Source organism: Echinops telfairi, unplaced genomic scaffold, assembly GCF_000313985.2.
Source record: "Echinops telfairi isolate 266 unplaced genomic scaffold, ASM31398v2 ScPeMD7_4;HRSCAF=17, whole genome shotgun sequence".
NCBI classification, from domain to species: domain Eukaryota; kingdom Metazoa; phylum Chordata; class Mammalia; order Afrosoricida; family Tenrecidae; genus Echinops; species Echinops telfairi.
Window position 1 is genome coordinate 51982401 of NW_022103900.1, and position 16990 is coordinate 51999390.

The 16990-nt window shown below is 41.4% G+C and overlaps 2 protein-coding genes across 9 annotated transcripts in view; one reads left to right on the plus strand and one right to left on the minus strand.

The window, feature by feature from the left end:
• R3HDM1 (R3H domain containing 1) overlaps nucleotides 1-9505 on the minus strand; it is a 192284-nt gene extending 182779 nt beyond the window's left edge. For all 8 annotated transcript variants that reach the window (XM_004703886.4, XM_045299778.1, XM_045299765.1 and 5 more), the window contains exon 1: nucleotides 9386-9505. The gene's annotated coding sequence lies outside the window, so the exon portion shown is untranslated. The remainder of the gene's footprint in view (nucleotides 1-9385) is intronic.
• A 792-nt stretch (nucleotides 9506-10297) lies between these two features.
• The window catches only part of ZRANB3 (zinc finger RANBP2-type containing 3), a 259543-nt gene continuing 252850 nt past the window's right edge, over nucleotides 10298-16990 (plus strand). The window contains exon 1 of the mRNA XM_030887987.2: nucleotides 10298-10372. The gene's annotated coding sequence lies outside the window, so the exon portion shown is untranslated. The remainder of the gene's footprint in view (nucleotides 10373-16990) is intronic.

A 16990-nucleotide genomic window follows, 5' to 3' on the forward strand; every position in this document is an offset into this window, starting at 1 on the left:
GACATCAAGGGATATTTTTTGGTTTAAAGTTTAAAGATTATTTCAGGGCAATACTTCTAGGGATTTATCAGCGCTCCATGGCTACAAAAAAATTGAGTGCATAAAAATTTTAAACTCTGTTCTGCATGCCCCCCTGTTGATCAGGATTCCTCTGTGGAGTTTTTGATCAAAATGTTCGGCCACAGTTGCCAGGCACCATTCAGTTCTTCTAGTCTCATGTCTTTGGGCAGTTGCTCTTGAGGCAATTAGCCACATACATCTCCCTCCTATTCCCGAATCTCTTTCGTCCTCTGTTGTTCCTGAACTGACCAAATGCTGTGCCTTGGATGACTGTGTGCAAGCTTTTAAGACCCCAGTTGCTGCTCAACAAATTAGGAGTTGGAGCAGATGCACTAAACGTGTTATTATGTCAATTAACTGGGATATCCCACAAAGCCATAACTCTAAACGTCTAAACCAAGGAACCAAATCTCATGAAGTAGATGGTTGTACATTAGTAACCTTGGAAGCTATATTTTACTTAATTATTTAGTTTAACCTACATTTTATTTATTTATTTTGGCTACTGTTGTACACAAGTGCAATTTATTAACAATAATTAACAAATAATGAATTGGCTATACAACTCTTCCCTTAAGGCGATTTTCCATCCCTACTGATCTCTGCTTCCCAATTCACATTATGGATTGTGATAAAAGTTATATGAGCCTCTAATAAAATGATTAAAAAAAAAAAAAAAAGAAACCAAACTCACTGCTTTGAGTCATTCCAACTCATAGGGACTCTATAGCACAGGGTAGAAGGGCCCCTGTGAGTTTCTGAGAAAGCACTCTCTCTTTATAGGAGGAGAAAACCCTGTTTCCCTCCCTCTCTACGATGCTATGTCATTCCTATGCATATGCACATATATCTGGACCTTTACAGCTGAGTTCAGGGGGGCACTGCTGACCTTCAGTAGACAAGCTGGTTCATCACCCTCTTCATCCAACTATGTCCCCACTTCCTGATCTACAGTTTCCCGATGCACGGAGCAGGTAAAGTTGAGTGCCTGGCTTGACGGGGGCTGGCTTGCAGAGTGAGGTGACCTTTGGACACTTACCGGTGTTACAAGAGTTCTGCAACACTTGCTTGAGCAGGGTAGAGGCCATGGGGCAGAATGGCTGAGGGCCAGAGAGGGATGTGTCTGCTGTCATGGCTGACAAGAGGCTCTGTGATCTTCAGTGGTGGTAAAATGTTAACTTCCTTAATCATGAACAGCATCTGGGAGTTCGGTGTGGCCATGGGAATAGAGGATCGAATCCAGAAAAGAAGAGGAGTGCCACAGGAATGACAGTTGGTGTCAAAAGGGTCCAGGGCAGGTGGAAGGTATCTCTGACCTGTCTCATAGAAAACAGCTACAGGATGGTGTGGAGTTGGAGTCCTGTCGGGGCAGACAGAGGAAATCAGATGTGTCCCCCACACTATTTACTCTATTAGATATGACACCAAAAACACAAGCACCAATCGAAGAAGGAAAAAAAACCTAAGCTGGACTTGAACAAATATAGTCAACATTATTGGTCATTAAACTCACTACAGTGGAATCAATTCTGACTCGTGACCCTATGGGACAGAGTAGAATTATTCTATGGAGTTTCCACGGCTATGAATCATTACAGAAACGTTCATGTTTCAAAGGGCACTTCAAAAAAGTAAAAGGACAACTCACCAAATAGGAGGAAATTCTTACAAATATTTTCATGCATCTGATAAGGCACTTGTAAATAAGTATATAAAGTTTGCATCTCAATAACAATAACCCAATTAAAAATGGATAAAGGATCCGAGTAGACTTTTATCCAAAGGAGATAAAAAAATGGGCAATAAATGCACATGAAAATAAATTCAACATTATTAGTCATTAAACTCACTTCCCTTGAGTAAATTCTGACTCACGATGACCCTACTGGAAAGAAAAGAGCTTCCCCACAGGGTGTCCAAGGCTATAATCTTTACAGAAGCAGACAACATCTTCCTCCCGAGAAGCAGCCGGTGGCTTCAAATCACTGGCCTTCTGTTAGCAGTCCAGTCCTTAAACCACAGGGCCACCAGGGCTTCTAGGGTAATACAAATCAAAACCACATCTATACACCACTTCATACCCACCAGGATGTCCATAAGTAAGAGGGATAAGAACAGCTGATCACAAGAATGGGAGGGGAAGATGTAAAGCAGTCATGTTTTGGCAGTTCGTCAAATGATTAACTGTACTTTGAGGGGGCTTGAAAAAGTTCATGAAAAACTTCCAATACCTTTTGATTCCACGTTCCATGAACTTTTTGAAGCTATCTCGTAATTTAACTCCTAAAACCACAAATTCATGACAAGTATATTCCAACTCAAAGCGACCCATATAGGGATTCCATGATTGTTTACTGGAGGAGAGAGCCCTATCTTTCTCCCTTGGAGTGGCTGGTAGTTTTGAACCACTAAACTCTTGGTTAGTAACCCATCACTTAGCTCACAGTGCCAATGAGGTCTCCTTAACTCCTCATCATCCCAAAATGAATCCATTTCTACAGAATTCCATGCTCATGGAATGATTCATAATAGTGGGGGGGAAAAGAGCAAAAACAACTCAGATGCCCTCCCACAGATGAACGAATAAACAAAACATGTTCTATCCATACAATGCAATATTATTTAGTGATAAATAAAATGACATACTGATCCATACTACAGTATAGGTGAACCTTTGCAATATTACGCTAAGTGAAAGATGCCAGCCACAAGAGACCATACACATGTTGTCTGATTCCAAGATAAATGAAATGGCCAGTGATAAGCAAATATACAGAGACAGCAGACAAATGGATGCCTAGGGTGGGGCTTGGGGGGAGGTAAATAGGGAGCTACTGCTAATGGGTATGGGGTCCCTTTGGGGAGTGATGCTAATGTTCTGAAATTGATTGTGGTGGTGGAGGCCCAACTCTGTAGATATACTAAAAACCAGTACAGTGTACATTTTAAATGAGTGAATTGTATTGTAGGCCCTTCATATTGTATGTGAACCGTAACTCAATAAAGCTACTAAATTTAAAGACTTACCAGTTTTCAATTCTAACATGGTAAGTATTGATAGACATGATTCCCGCAGACACAAAAGCTCGTAGGAGTTAACAATCATTTTTTAACATCTAAAGGGGTGCGGAGATCAACTGAAAAGCTTAAAGCAAACATGTTGTCAAAAACTCCATAAGCCCAAACAAACCCACTGCCTTCAAGTCGATTACAATTTGCAATGGCAGGGATTTACTGGCCTCAAAGCGCCAAGTTCTGTACGTCTGGAGCAGTGTTTCTCTCCTGGTTGTCTCCATAGGCACAGCATAGCAATCATCTAGATTGCTCGTCAAACTGCTGCATGGAGCCCTAGAATTACACAGAGTAGCTGTGATGAAGAGAGCTCCGGTTCTTCCATTAATAACCTGGGGAAGGCAGGGACCTTTTCAGCACATTTTAGAAGCAGTTTTTGTGGTAAAATTAGGTGCCCCGGCAGATATTCAGGTCGGCTTATACTCGAGTATATACAATAATCCTTTTGAATTAATAGGTAGTGAACACAGAGTAATTGCAGAGCAACTTAACAAGCACTTACATTATCTCCTTCCCCCAAACTAGCGCTCAGCTGCTGATTTATAGGCCAGAATAGAACTGCTCCTTAGAGTGGCTGGTGAGTTTAAACAGACAACTTTATGATTAGCAGACAATACTTAACTCACAGTACCATCAGGGCTCCTTATGTTTGCAGATATGCCACTAGTATTTCAGAAACCAACACAATCAGGTGGACAGTTTTCTGTTGAACTTCTAAACTACGACAGACCAAGAAGAAAGGCCTGGTAATCTACTTCTGAAAGTATGCCAATGAATAGCAAGTCTGACACAGTGCTGGAAGATGCTCAAAATCCATAGTGGCTACAGTAACTATATTCAACACACCAGAGACCATGAAGATGCTGCAGGACCTGGCAATATTCCACTCTGGTATGCATGGGGGTCATCATTAGTTGGAAAAGGATTCTATGACAACTACAATAATAATCTACCTTTAGAAAGGATAAAGGCTTTATTTCATCTTACAGGTATGAAATAGGCTTAAAATGCAAACATCTGGTTGGATCACACGCAGCACAATCTGACAAAATCTCACAGCAATCAGACAATCGCAAACAATAGAGATGACTAATAACAGGTTATTTCTCATTTATATAAAGGGTGATTGGAAAGTTAAAGGACAGCAAGCCCATTCAAAAGAAGAATGAGAAAAGACTGCCATTTGGGGGAAACAAGGCATGCAACTGAAATGGAGATCACCTCTTGGATTACAGTTGGTCTAGAGGTCTGGTACTAGATGCATGTGAATAGAGTGTAGGCCAATTAACACAAATTGTAAAGATGGTACTTTACAGAGGACATTTGGTTAAATATGGACACATGCATACTCTTCATTAAGCAAACATTTTTTTCACAAGAGGATTTTTAAGAGGGCCCATTGACTTTTAGTCTTAATGCTCATTAAGTCATTGGTTTGCACTGATTTACAAATGTACAGAGATTTTTTTTTTTAAAATCCTAGAGTATCTTTCCCTACTGGGGGTCTAGAGAGCAAAAGCAATCTGAAATCGGCCAAACTTGACCCTTAGATTGTGAGGTGACATTTGACTCCAGCTACAGGGCTTTTCTCATGTAGAAGCAGGCTGGTGAAGCTAATTACACAACTAGCCCATCTATGTCACTGATCAAACCAAAGGTGGGAGAAGTCAAATAACACTACTTTAAACCTTTAGATTAGAAATATTATGAGTGCTTTTCAAGTTGGTTTCTTTAGGATGGGAAGCAGCCGTAGGAAGTCAGATATAAAAACTTCAGTCAAGCTGGAAGAACAATAATTTAAATATACTGTATGATCTAGTAAGGCGCTCTGGAGGCATAATTGGTTTTATGTTGGGCTGCTAACTGCAAGGTTAAAGGTTCAAACCTACCAGCTGGTCTGTAGGAGAAAATGCAGCTCTCTATACAGATTTCCAGACTTGGAAACCCAAAGGGCAGTCTGTACTGTTTTATAAGGTACCTATGAATCAGAATAAATTCAATGGCAGTGAGTTTGGAGGGTTTTTGTTTTTATACATACGATCTAGTAAGGAGCCTTGGTGGCACTGTTAGGTAGGTGCTGAACTGCTATCCTCAAGGTTCAAACCCACCAGTGGCTAGGAAGGAGAAAGATAGGGCTGTCTGCTTCCATAGAGATCTGCAGTGTCAGACACATTGTATAGGGTGCCTGAGTCAGAATAAACTTAATGGCAGTGAGTTTTGTTATATGAACTAGTATTTATGAAGACTTCTCAGAAAATATACAACCCGTCTAAAGCAGTGAGCTTAAATGCAGAAATGAAAAAGATACATAAATGTTCACTTCAAAACACAAATGAGAGAACAAAGATCATAAAGTGTTGGCATTCAAGCTTATAGGTAACAAATTTAAGCTGTAGGCAATGACTAATTGAATTAAATTCTGGACAAGATACATTTGTGTACATGTACCTGTCTTAACAGCATACTTTTAAAAGTACAACATGTACTTATATAGGAAGCAAGATTGAATTAGATACAATTTAATTATATGTTTAGTTTGATTATTTGCCCATGTGCATATTAGTAGTAAACATTGTCAGCATTCATAAGTAATTGTTAAAAAAAGATTATTATATTAAGAGAGGATCAAATATGTTTCTCTCCTTTACACAGCCACCTGGGTTACCTAAAGTCACAAGTAATACATTTCACCCGTGTATACAGGTGTGGTTATAAAGACAGAGCACTTTGTGCTTGGGAGCTAAGAGAATGATTGAAAAGTTCATTTCCATTTACAATCAAACCTCTTGGATTCAACGAATGCCCAACATGTTTAAAATAGACTATGGACGGTCCTGAGGGGCCGTAGGGACGTAGTGATTAAGAACTGGACTGCTCACTGCAAGGTCAGCAGTTCGAAACCATCAGCTGCTCTGAGGAAGAAATATGGGGCTTTCTACTCCCTTAAAGAGTTAGTCTTGGAAACTCACAGGGCAGTTCTACCCTGTCCTATAGGGTCATTAGGAGTCAGAGTTGATTCCATGGCAGTGAGTTTGTTTTTTCCAGTCTTATGGACAGTCTTAGTAAAAATTTCTAATTCGAATAGCAACAATCTATTACAAATCCATCAGGCCTCAAGTGTATTATTGTAGCATTTTCAAAAGTGAAAAAAATAAATAAAACTGTTATCAACTCACTGCTTAATTTCTGAGGATCAAAAAAAAAATTAATATGAACCCATCTGGGTATTATTAGATATTGTAAAAGGCCAGTAAGGAGCTCAGGTGGTTAAGTGCTTGGCTGCTCATTAATAGGTTCGAACCCACTAGTTACTCAACGGGAGAAATGACCTGGTGATTGTGCCCATAAAGGCTACAGCTTAAGAGCTCCAATGAGGCAACTCTACTTTGTCTCCTAGGGTTGCTGTCAGCTGGAGCTGAGTCTGAAACACACAACAAGAAAACCTTTTCCATTTCTTGAAAGGCAGGGGCCTTCTGCATTCTATTTGGGAAGGTTTGTTTCAATTTTCTTCAATATTCTGCTCCAGCTGCCCAACTGAGGCCCCCATAGAGGAGCTCCTGGCTCTATTGGGTTTCTCACACTACTTCAGCTCCTGGCTGGGGTATGACTACTATAAAGATTTCATTCTAACACTGTTTTGTGCTAACATTAAATTTATCTGACTGTAAAAACTCCAAGGACACCATTGTGTGAGAAGATCCAGTACATGAGTATTTTCAAAAGCAGCTGGGAGGAGAAATAAACAGTGCATCTGGTAAGTTTCACAGAAAGGAAATGCTCAGCTGTTGATACAGAATGAGAATTGGAAAATAACAGTAGCAGCAAGACTGTAGTGACCCAATGTTGCCCCCAATGAATTCAAAGAACTTCTTCAGTTCAAATTCTATATTAGAGTTCAAATGTACCTTTGCTTGCTATACAATAAATATGGATGACAATCAGATAAACTAGTTCTTGAAACATACAGGAGCTGAAAATAATTTTTTTTTTTTTGGTATTACAAGTTTACCACTGTGACACAGAACCTATGAACTTTACTTCAGGCTAAATATTTGAAATATATTCCACAAACCCTGTGTATTAATTCAAAAACAAAAAATAAAAAACTTTTTAAACTTCATCACCATTTTCCCACTTGTGCTTTAAAATATGACTAACTGTAAACTGCACTCAAGTCACTATGTAAGATACTCCCATAGGACTCTTCATTAAGAGAGCATGTTCTCGAGATACAAGGCTATCCTGTGTGTGAATAACAAATTCATTCTGGGATAGCATGAAAACAATGTTGTTACTTGCCATGGAGTAGACTCCAACTCCCAGTCACCTCCTGTCAATATTAACAATAGTTAATATCTAATCAAACCCACCAGGTGTTATGCACTGCACTGGGGGCTTTATCCAAAATCCTCACATTCCCATGAGTTAAGCACTATCATTCCTATTTTACAGAATAAACAGTTCTATGGCTCATTCTCATCAGCCCTTCCTTTCTGTACATAAAAACACATGAGCTCTGGAACTACCTGCATCCCAGTTTTGGGATGCAGTCATCCCACAAGTTTTGGGAAACATCATGCTGGGCCAAGTATGCTATAGGTATTTGTGGTGGGATTTAGGGAGCTTACTCTTCCAGGTACATTTCTTTCTTTTACACCATTTAACAGTACCCATGGATCTTGCTCAATTCTGCACCTAGACTATATTAGTTAGGAGACATCATAAGCTTCTCAGATCTGAAGAAATGGCACAACCCTTGGACAAAGCTCAGCTATTTCTTCAGAACTCGTTTTACTCTGGCAACAAATCTCAGAAATGGTCTAGAAGTTTATCTTTGATTATAGACATATCTTATATACAGATTATAAATTACAGCATTGAAGCATATTTTCCCAGGTTAAAACAATAAAAAAAGCAAAGAGCAGTATTTGGAGAGATTCCCCTCAATCAAAATGTGACTGTTAAAACTGAAGAGCCCTAAATGTGACCCAATCTGCTAAGTTTGCCCCATATCCCATTTTGATAGCCTACTTTTTCCAATCATGTGGATCTTACTGTTTCAAGTGCCAAGTTCCAATGTTTACATCTTTTCATTACTCAAAAGTTCTTGTAACCTATAATATTTTATGCTCAAAGCAAATGCCTTCTTCAGCTATAATTAGTGGAACTATAACCCTGGATGTAACTGATCTTATGTATAAGCACACACATCAGGGACTTCAAAGAGTTCGTGGGAAAAAATGTCATTTTTTTAATCCTATTTTTCGATGAACTTTTCGAAGCCCTTCACTCCCAGCCTATGAACACTTTTATGGGAACTATCACCATACTAAAGCTTAATGTGGAAAGCACCCCTTATTTACCGGGTTGGTTTGTTAACCAGGCACAATTATACCTGGGACAGGATAGCCTCATCACTAAGTTTTTTAAAAGCAAGTTCGGAAAGCAGCAGCACTCATGTGCACTTCACCAGGACAACCAGCAAAACCCCTGAAAACACAACGCAACACAACACAACCCAAATGCTTCCAACACACGAGGCTGGGGGTGGGGGTGGGGGGAAGTCGAAGGTTCAACTACCACGCGATCCCCAGGGTCGGTGACTCTGACAGTCATTCAACTTTCTTTTTCCTATTCCCATTGTGCTTTTTCTGGCAGCACAGCCAAGGTATATCGCGATTCCGCAGACCGGTGGCATGCATGCTTCCTTCTGGAGAAGAGGCGCCACTGCCAACGCACAGTCTCCCCAGCGCCAGGTCGGGAGCTGAGGTGGTGGGGTGGGCCGGGACACCGAGCACCGATGTCAGGCCCCCGGGAGAGCAGGAGCGCGCACGCCACCCGCCCTGGCAGGCCTGCTGTGGCTGGTTTCCGAGTCCCTGGGGTTGCTGGAGCAGCAGCAGCAGCCAAGGCAGGGACAGGGAACCTTTCCCCTGCCTCCCCGGCTAGGCCTCGAGGGGTTTGCTTTACACATGGCCCCCGGATGGGGGCGGTGGGCTGGAGGTAGCTCCTGCAGCTGCAGCCGCAGCCGCGGGCTCTCGAGGCAGCCGGCCTCTGGGCGGGCTGGCAGCAGCAGGTCCTCGGCGGGGCCCCGACTGGCGCGCCGGCAGCTCGGCGGGGAAGGCCACCTTCTCACACACATCTTGCCTTGGTCTCCCTCCTTCTCAGTTAGCGCTACCGGTTGGCGGGCGGGGGAGGGGAGCGAGGCGCGTTATTCCCGGGGACATGGCGGTGGGGGAACGGGGGCATCGCTTACCCGCGTAACTGAGGAGGAGAAGGCGGTTGGACTGTGGCGCGGCGGGGCGACGGCAGGCTGGGGGGGTGCAAGTAAGAGTCTGACGATAGGGAATTAACCCCATCACCAGCCCGGACACCGGCTCCAGCGGCCGCCACGGCTGGCAGAATCCCGCCCCTTCCCACCACGCACTAGCCCCGCCTCTCCGTTCTCTTCGCGGGGAATCCGACTAATCATAGGCTGCACTCGAAATTAGTGACAACCAGATTGCCCTATCACTCTTTAAGAAACGCCGTTCTCTCCACCCCTTTCTCATTGCCTAGAGAAAACGAACCAATCGACGGCAAGTTTCCGCCCTTGAAAGACGTGAAGGAAAACCAATGCTGAAACTAGGAGGACCGCCATTTTGCCCACTTTTTAAAGGAACACTTTTCCCTTGAGTTGGAACCTACGATGGAGGAGTTTCAGGAGTGCTTACTGAGTTGGAAGTATTCCAAAGAAAAACATATTTATTTAGGGCGTACAAACACTGTTTTGGGCTAACACAGTTCATTTGTGGGGAGTAAGGAATGTTGCTTGGCCCCTTCTCTTAGCACGGACGGGTTCTAAGCTGTACACCTGATTTCTCCAGACTGGCGGCGGGCAGAATGAGCACTCTTTTCGACCTGGAGCGGACTACAGTTCCCAGTGTGCTTTGCTTTGGCCCTCTTGCGTCACGTATTTCTCGCGGGGTGTGACGGGAATCGTAGTTCGCGGAAAGGCCATGTGGTTTCCCGGGCCAATGGGGCAAAGTTTACTTGATTTGAGGTGGGGAAGTAGTTGTCTCCAAGACCGTGGTGAACCCTTTTCACAACCTCACAGGGAATAAAGGAGTGGTCAGAAGACGTCTAGGACGTCGGAGGATGAGCTCTCCGGCTTTCATCGTGTCCCTTTACGTCACTTCCGCTTAGGAGTGGGTACGCCCCAAACTTGTGGCGCGAGTTGGAAAGTGTGCCGCGGATATACCAGGTGTGACCATTTGGGAGCTGCGTGGCGGGCGAGTGGGTACTGATTGCGTGGGACCTCAGACAGATTTAGTTGTATTGTAAGAAAGAGTGGCGTAAAGAAAAGAGTGGATAAAGAATGGGTGACGTCGGGTGGGGATAATTAGCATCTACTTAGTGTCCCTTTCAACGCCTGTATTTCAGTTTTGGGGCCCTGTTTCCCTTGACCTGCACACTATTAGATTGCACCCAACGATTTTTGGTGGGAGTTCTGATGATGGGTTAGTGAAAGTCGTTGAGCTGCTAACCGAAAGCTTAGTGGTTCAAACATGCTCCTGCGGGACGTGGGGGAGAGGTGAAGCAGTTTGTCTCTAAAATTGTAGAGCCTTGTAAACACCTCCTGGGACAGTCTGCCCTATGAGTCAGAATGGACTTGGCAATGGGTTTAGCTTCATTTGTGAATATCCCTAACGTGTTTAGCATCTGTGCATGAAACAGGGTTTTTCATAATCAGTTTGACCATGAAGAACGGACTGACTGGGGAATCCGAAGTTAATATGCTCCACTTCTAGAAGCACACTTCCTGTGGCTGCTTTGAAAGGGGAAAGTCCCATAGCGGGAGGGCCCTGGGGGTAGAGGGAGGCTACCTATGCTGAGGCTCCAGAATGGCTCCATCACCATTCCTGAGTAGTGCATCCACCATACATTTCAGTGTATTGCATTGACCGTGTGCTATCCATGATATACTGACGAGTAAGGCTGTCATTACAAATACTTTCGCGCACTTAGCCTTATTTTAGTACATCGGAGTCTGGCATTCACCCGTTGGGGATGCAAAGTTGACTATGTACCTGTTGACTTGGCTGATTGAGTAAAGGAGGCGGAGAAGCTATTTTTGATCCCATGCTCTCCCAGCGTAAAAAATAGTCAGTCAGTAGTAAGGAGGACACTGTTTTGTTGTGTTTTCTGCAAGCCAGGAGTTATATCGGGTGCTTTAAATACATTTTCCTGGCTCCAACCTGTGGTATTGTTTTCTGCAGTTGCTAAAAGTTGAAAAAAAAAAGGCTCTGTGAAGTCAGATATGAAATTTAAGGTTGACACCCCTAATTAGTAAATTTTGGAGCACCAATTTCATATCCAGTTCTGTTTGATTATTCAACTGGCCACCACCGCTCTTCCTGCTTGTCCAGTGTGTTCCACACAAGAATAGAGGGAGAGACAAAATTTTAATCCAGGGTTCTGGATCCAGTGGTGGCAACCAACTCCCTCTTTAAGCCAACCTTTAAACCAACCTTTCCTTGTGCTTAATAGATGCTACTAGTGTATTTAAAGCGCTCACTGACTCACTGCCACCAGTCAATTCTGACTCATAGCGACCCTGTAGGACAGGGTAGAACTGCCCCTGTGAGTGTTCGAGACTGTAACTTTTTATGGGAGTAGGAAGGCCAGACTTTCTCCCTCAGAGTAGCTGATGGTTTCAAACTGCTGACCTTGAAGATGGCAGCCCAATTTATAACCACTAAACCTGAAGGGTTTTTCTACAGTCTATGGAGTCTCATAATTTAGTAATAGAGTTGACTTAGTTACTTAGTGTGCTGTAATAGTGGTGATGTCATGGGAACTTAATAAATAGGTAGCTTTGAACAAATTGGTTTCCTCTCCTTGTGGAGGCCAAAAGACCAAATCAAGGTCTCGGCCTTGTGGATTTCTTTGTAGTAGCATCCCTTGCATTCCTTGTGTTGTTGGCTTGCAGACATCTGACCTGGTGTGTCTCACCTCACCCTTCTCACCCCTCACCCAGAGGCCCTCCTAAGGATTGAATGGCTTACTTAATATATGATGAACATGTAAGAACCTAGCATAGAGACCTTTGGAGTTTATTCCTCATGACCTACTGAAGTCCTAGCATATATTGTAATAGGAAACGAGTAAGAATTCATACGAGGTGTGATTTTAAGAGGCAAAAATAGAGACTTTCAAATTCGACTGCTATTATGAAAGCTACAAATGGTCTATTATGTCTAAACCTCTTTTTTTTCCCTTCAGGGTAATAATACTTATACCTATTATCATGGGTTGTTTTGAAAAATACAGATTTTTTAAACTTCCTAGTATTAGTGTTTCCCAGACAAAGACCACCCTACACATGGAAGTTATTTTATCATGTATTCTGAAAATAGTTATTCATTAAATGACAGGGAACCCTGGTGGCACAGTGTTAAGCGCTCTACTTGTGGCAGTTTACTTCTGTAAAGATTGCAGCTTTAGAAACCTATGGAGCAGTTCTGCTCTGTCCTGCAGGTAGCTATGACTTGGAATTAACTCGATGGCAGTGAGTTTGGCTTATGTGGTTTCTAGAATCCATGTACTTACGATAACGTAGGAATATCCAAGTGCTATACATTGAAAACATATTTTAAAATTTACTTTCACATTTCTCTTGGATCTGTGCATCCAGAGTTCCATAGTACTTAGACTATTACCATTGGCGAATTCTTTTGGTTTGACAGGATGGATTTATGAAATTCATTTCCTAAGTTAACTGACCCTGATTTTGAAATGTCCAGAAGCTCCCTGTCTCAACTTCATTCTTTTGTATGTGGAGACCCAATTGTCCCAGCACCGTTAGTTGAAGAGACCTATTATTTTTACCTTGGCTGTTCTTGGCATCCTTGTCAAAAATCAATTGACTATAGATTTTGGTGTCTTTTAAAAATGTTCTCATTTCTAGTCTACTGACTTATATCTCTCCCTATATCCTGCCTCACACAGTTTTCATAACTGTTAGTGGTGAGTCTTTAAACTGGGAAGTGTGAGTCTTCTATTGCTGTGTGTTTCAGTGCCCCTTAAATTTTTATTTGAATTTAAGGATTGTTTTTCCCATTTCAGCTAAAAAGATCTTGAAAATATGTATAGGGATTGTATTGCATTGAATATGTAGGTTGCTTTTGGGAATATTTTCATCTTAACAGTATTTGTCCAAACCATGAACATGAGTTTTCTTTCCCATTTAATAAGGTCTGCTTTAATTTTGATCAGCAGTGCTTTTTAATTTTTCATGTACAAGATGCTCACCTGGGTTAAATTTATTCAGGTCTTCTATATATTATTGTAAGTGGAATTGTCTTAATTTTCTTTTCGTATTATTCATTGTTAGTATATAGAAAAGCAAATAGTATTTTTATTTTAAAAATCTTTTAAGAAATGTTTGAGGTTAGTTAGGTGAATGTTTACAGATAATCAGTTTTATATTCAACAATCCCTACACGTTTTGCTTCAACTCATTCATGTTTCGTCTCATCTCTTCAATGTGCTATCACTTATCCCACCTCCCTATTTCATATTTCCATTTCTCCTTTCTGAACCCTCTTTACTTTGTTCTTGAGTAATGCTGCCCTTTTGATCTTAAATGGTTGATTATTCTCACACAGGAGTGAGTTCAGTGCCAGACCTGAAGGGTGAAGAAAGGTCAGTGTTGGGGGTCCTACCAGCCTAAGCAACCAGTAGGCCTGGGTGGTGTTGATTTTGACCTTTGCTCGAAATGTTTATTTCATTCTATCTAGGGCCTTCTAATGTGTGTGTGTGGCTTTTCTTGTAGGTTTCTTTCTTTTTTTCAGAGCACTAGGTGTAGGTAGCTGAGTATCATCTCTTTCTGGTCTCAGGTTTGTGGAGACTGATATATGCCTGTATCCAATGGACTAAATGTTTCCATATGTCTTTCAGTCATCACTCTTCTTTTCTCTAGGGTGGGAGGTTGGGGAGAACCAATAGATAGTTGTATTTTGGATGCTGTTCATGAGTGTTTAAGACCCAAGTTGCTACTCACCAAAGTAGGATGTTTATAGAACTGTGCTTTGCCAATTGACTTCAGAAGTGATGGTCCTGATCCCGCCAGCGCAGCAGCTCATTCCCTTCTGGTGTTTGGTTATGTTTAAGAAGGTTTCTTAACTTTGTCTCTTGTGTGCTTCACTAGATTCATGGATATATTTGCTGCTAAGATAAATACACATCTACAGGCCACCCTCTGTCAAACCTGTATGCCTAGATATACTCCCCCTCCCACAGCATGTCTATCCAGGCATCTATTTACAGATCAACACTTGCAGGAGTGTGAATACAACATAATTTATCTCTGTTGTCTTTAACTCATGCAAGTGTCTTCCCCTGCATCTACCATTTCCTTGCCAACCTCTCACATATACTGCCTTCCCCTTCACCCAGGTTAATACTTATCTAGCCTCTCTCAGGGAATTCCCCTCCCACCTTTTCTTTCCCACTCTGGTAACCATCAAAGAATGTTTCTTTTAGTATGAAGACATTTTCTTGACTTTTTACAATAGTGCTCGTATGTACCTTTGGCCCATTTGTGATTAACTATTTAGTTCAACATAATGTCCTCCAAGTTCATCCATGTTATGACACACTTCGTAGATTTGTAGAGGAAAGCAACTGATAGTGTTATTGCAACCTACCAATGTTGTTAAATGTATTAACTTATAGTTGTGTGTGTGTGTATTCTCTAGCATTGCTTATAGGCAGAATCATGTCATCTACATACAGTGATCATTTTACTTTTATGATTTTAATACCTTTTATCTTACTGCTTTATGTGTATGTTTTATCACATAATTCATTATTTAAACTGTCTTCTGTTGAGTCCCTTCTGACTTGTGTGAACCCCACGTTTATTATCATGCTAAGTGTCCTTCTGTTTCTAGTGTTACTTTTCAATGTGCTTTGGGATTAGGTTTGTTGGCATGTTGTATATTTCTGCATCTATGCTCATAAGGCAATTAGTATGTAGTTTTCCTCTTGTGAAATATCATTGTTTGGGTAGCCATTCCAGTAAGATAGGATTGAAACAATGGCCAGCATGGTATTGGATCTTCAGTGAACTTCCTGTAGGATTAAGATTTAAACAACCAACCAACCAACCAACCATTATACAAAAAAGCCCCCTCACACATATAAGAATTTATATATATATATGTGTGAAATTTTTATGTCACAAAAAATTAAAATTTTCTCTGAAGTAACTCTGAAGTAATTGTGGAAATGCTGTAAACTGGCATAATTTATACTATGAATAGAGCTAGTTGAAAAATAATTTTAGCATTTGAGAATAAATCATTTATCAATTTTGATAAATTAATATAAAACTTACTTTTTTAGTTTGACTTTTTCTATTGTTAACAGTTTTATTGACATATAATTCACATGCCATACAATTCAATGGTTTAAACATATTAAAGAGTTGTTCAATTATCACCACAATCAATTTTAGAACATCTTTCTTTTTATATTCATTTATTATTAGCTCTCCATTTCCCCCAAAATCCCCTACCATTAGCCCTAAGAAACTTTTAATCCAGTTATTTTACCTATAGATTTAACTATTGAAATTTCTTTAATTTTTTACCATTGTGCCTTGGGTGAATGTTTACAGAACAAATGCTTTTCCCTTTCAGTCAGTCATACACAGTTTGTTTCAAGTGCTTTAAGGTAAAGAGACCCCAAATATAATTTATGGAAAACATTTATTAAATTTTAAACAGGAAAAGACAAGGTAAAGACAACAACATATCATCTGAATGAGGGAGACAACTATCATGAAGTTGTAATGGTGTCCATGGATTTACAGAGAATCAGAGGCTTAAATTGGATATAGGAAGACAAAGAAAAGATGCATGATTGGCAGCAGATCACAGTTGTTGTCCAGGCTACCATATATTCTGGTGTTTAAACCGAGTGTTTCAGCACATTTTATATGTAGAATAAGCCCCCCTTGGCTTATACTTGAATGAGAGTCCCCACTTACCTGTTCTCCAGTGCAGTGCGGGTGTTCTCAGGTCTCCTGCTCACCTGCGGGCGCCTGCAGCCTCTGTGGGTGGTCCGATGACTGCTGATATCACCGCTCTTCTTTTCTCTTGCACGCAGCACCCTCTGTGTCGTCCTTGCTGTACTGGGCAAGAACCTTCCCGCTTCTGTGTGCTGGTACCTAGGGCGTACTGCATCCTGGTCAGATGAATGTTGGATGTGGCTGCTCTTCAATAAGGCTGTGACCAATGACGTAGCCTTTATAGTCTTACCCATGCTTGGTCACACCCCCTTGTTCCGCCCAAGCATTGCTGAATACAAGTATCAGTATATCTCTGGTCTTGGATATATAGCAAGTTTATTCACAGTACTTAGTCTGCTCTATTTTATTTTTTCTTATTAACCCCTCTCTGGACCCAGTGTTGACCATACCTATGACTTTGGCCACTATTCCAGGAGGGCTTACATCTGTATTGCAGCCCCTAGATGTGTGTTTAAATAAACTTTCAAAGACCGTGTGCGAAAGATGTGACTTGAATGGATGTCATCTGGTCAAGCCCGACTGACAAAAGTTGGAAATCTGATGAAGCCCGACATAGAATTGATAGCAAAGTGGTTTCATGATACATGGGAAGAGAGTCCAGAGGACATGATGCAATGCGCCTTCAAGAAATGTGGCTTGCAAGCATACTTTCTTCTATTAAATTGGCATTCTATGATGCTCACCTTCTGGACACAACCGCTGAAGACAAAGCGGGTGAATAAGCAAATGTGGTGAAGAAAGCTGATGGTGCCCGGCTATCAAAAGATATAGCGTCTGGGATCT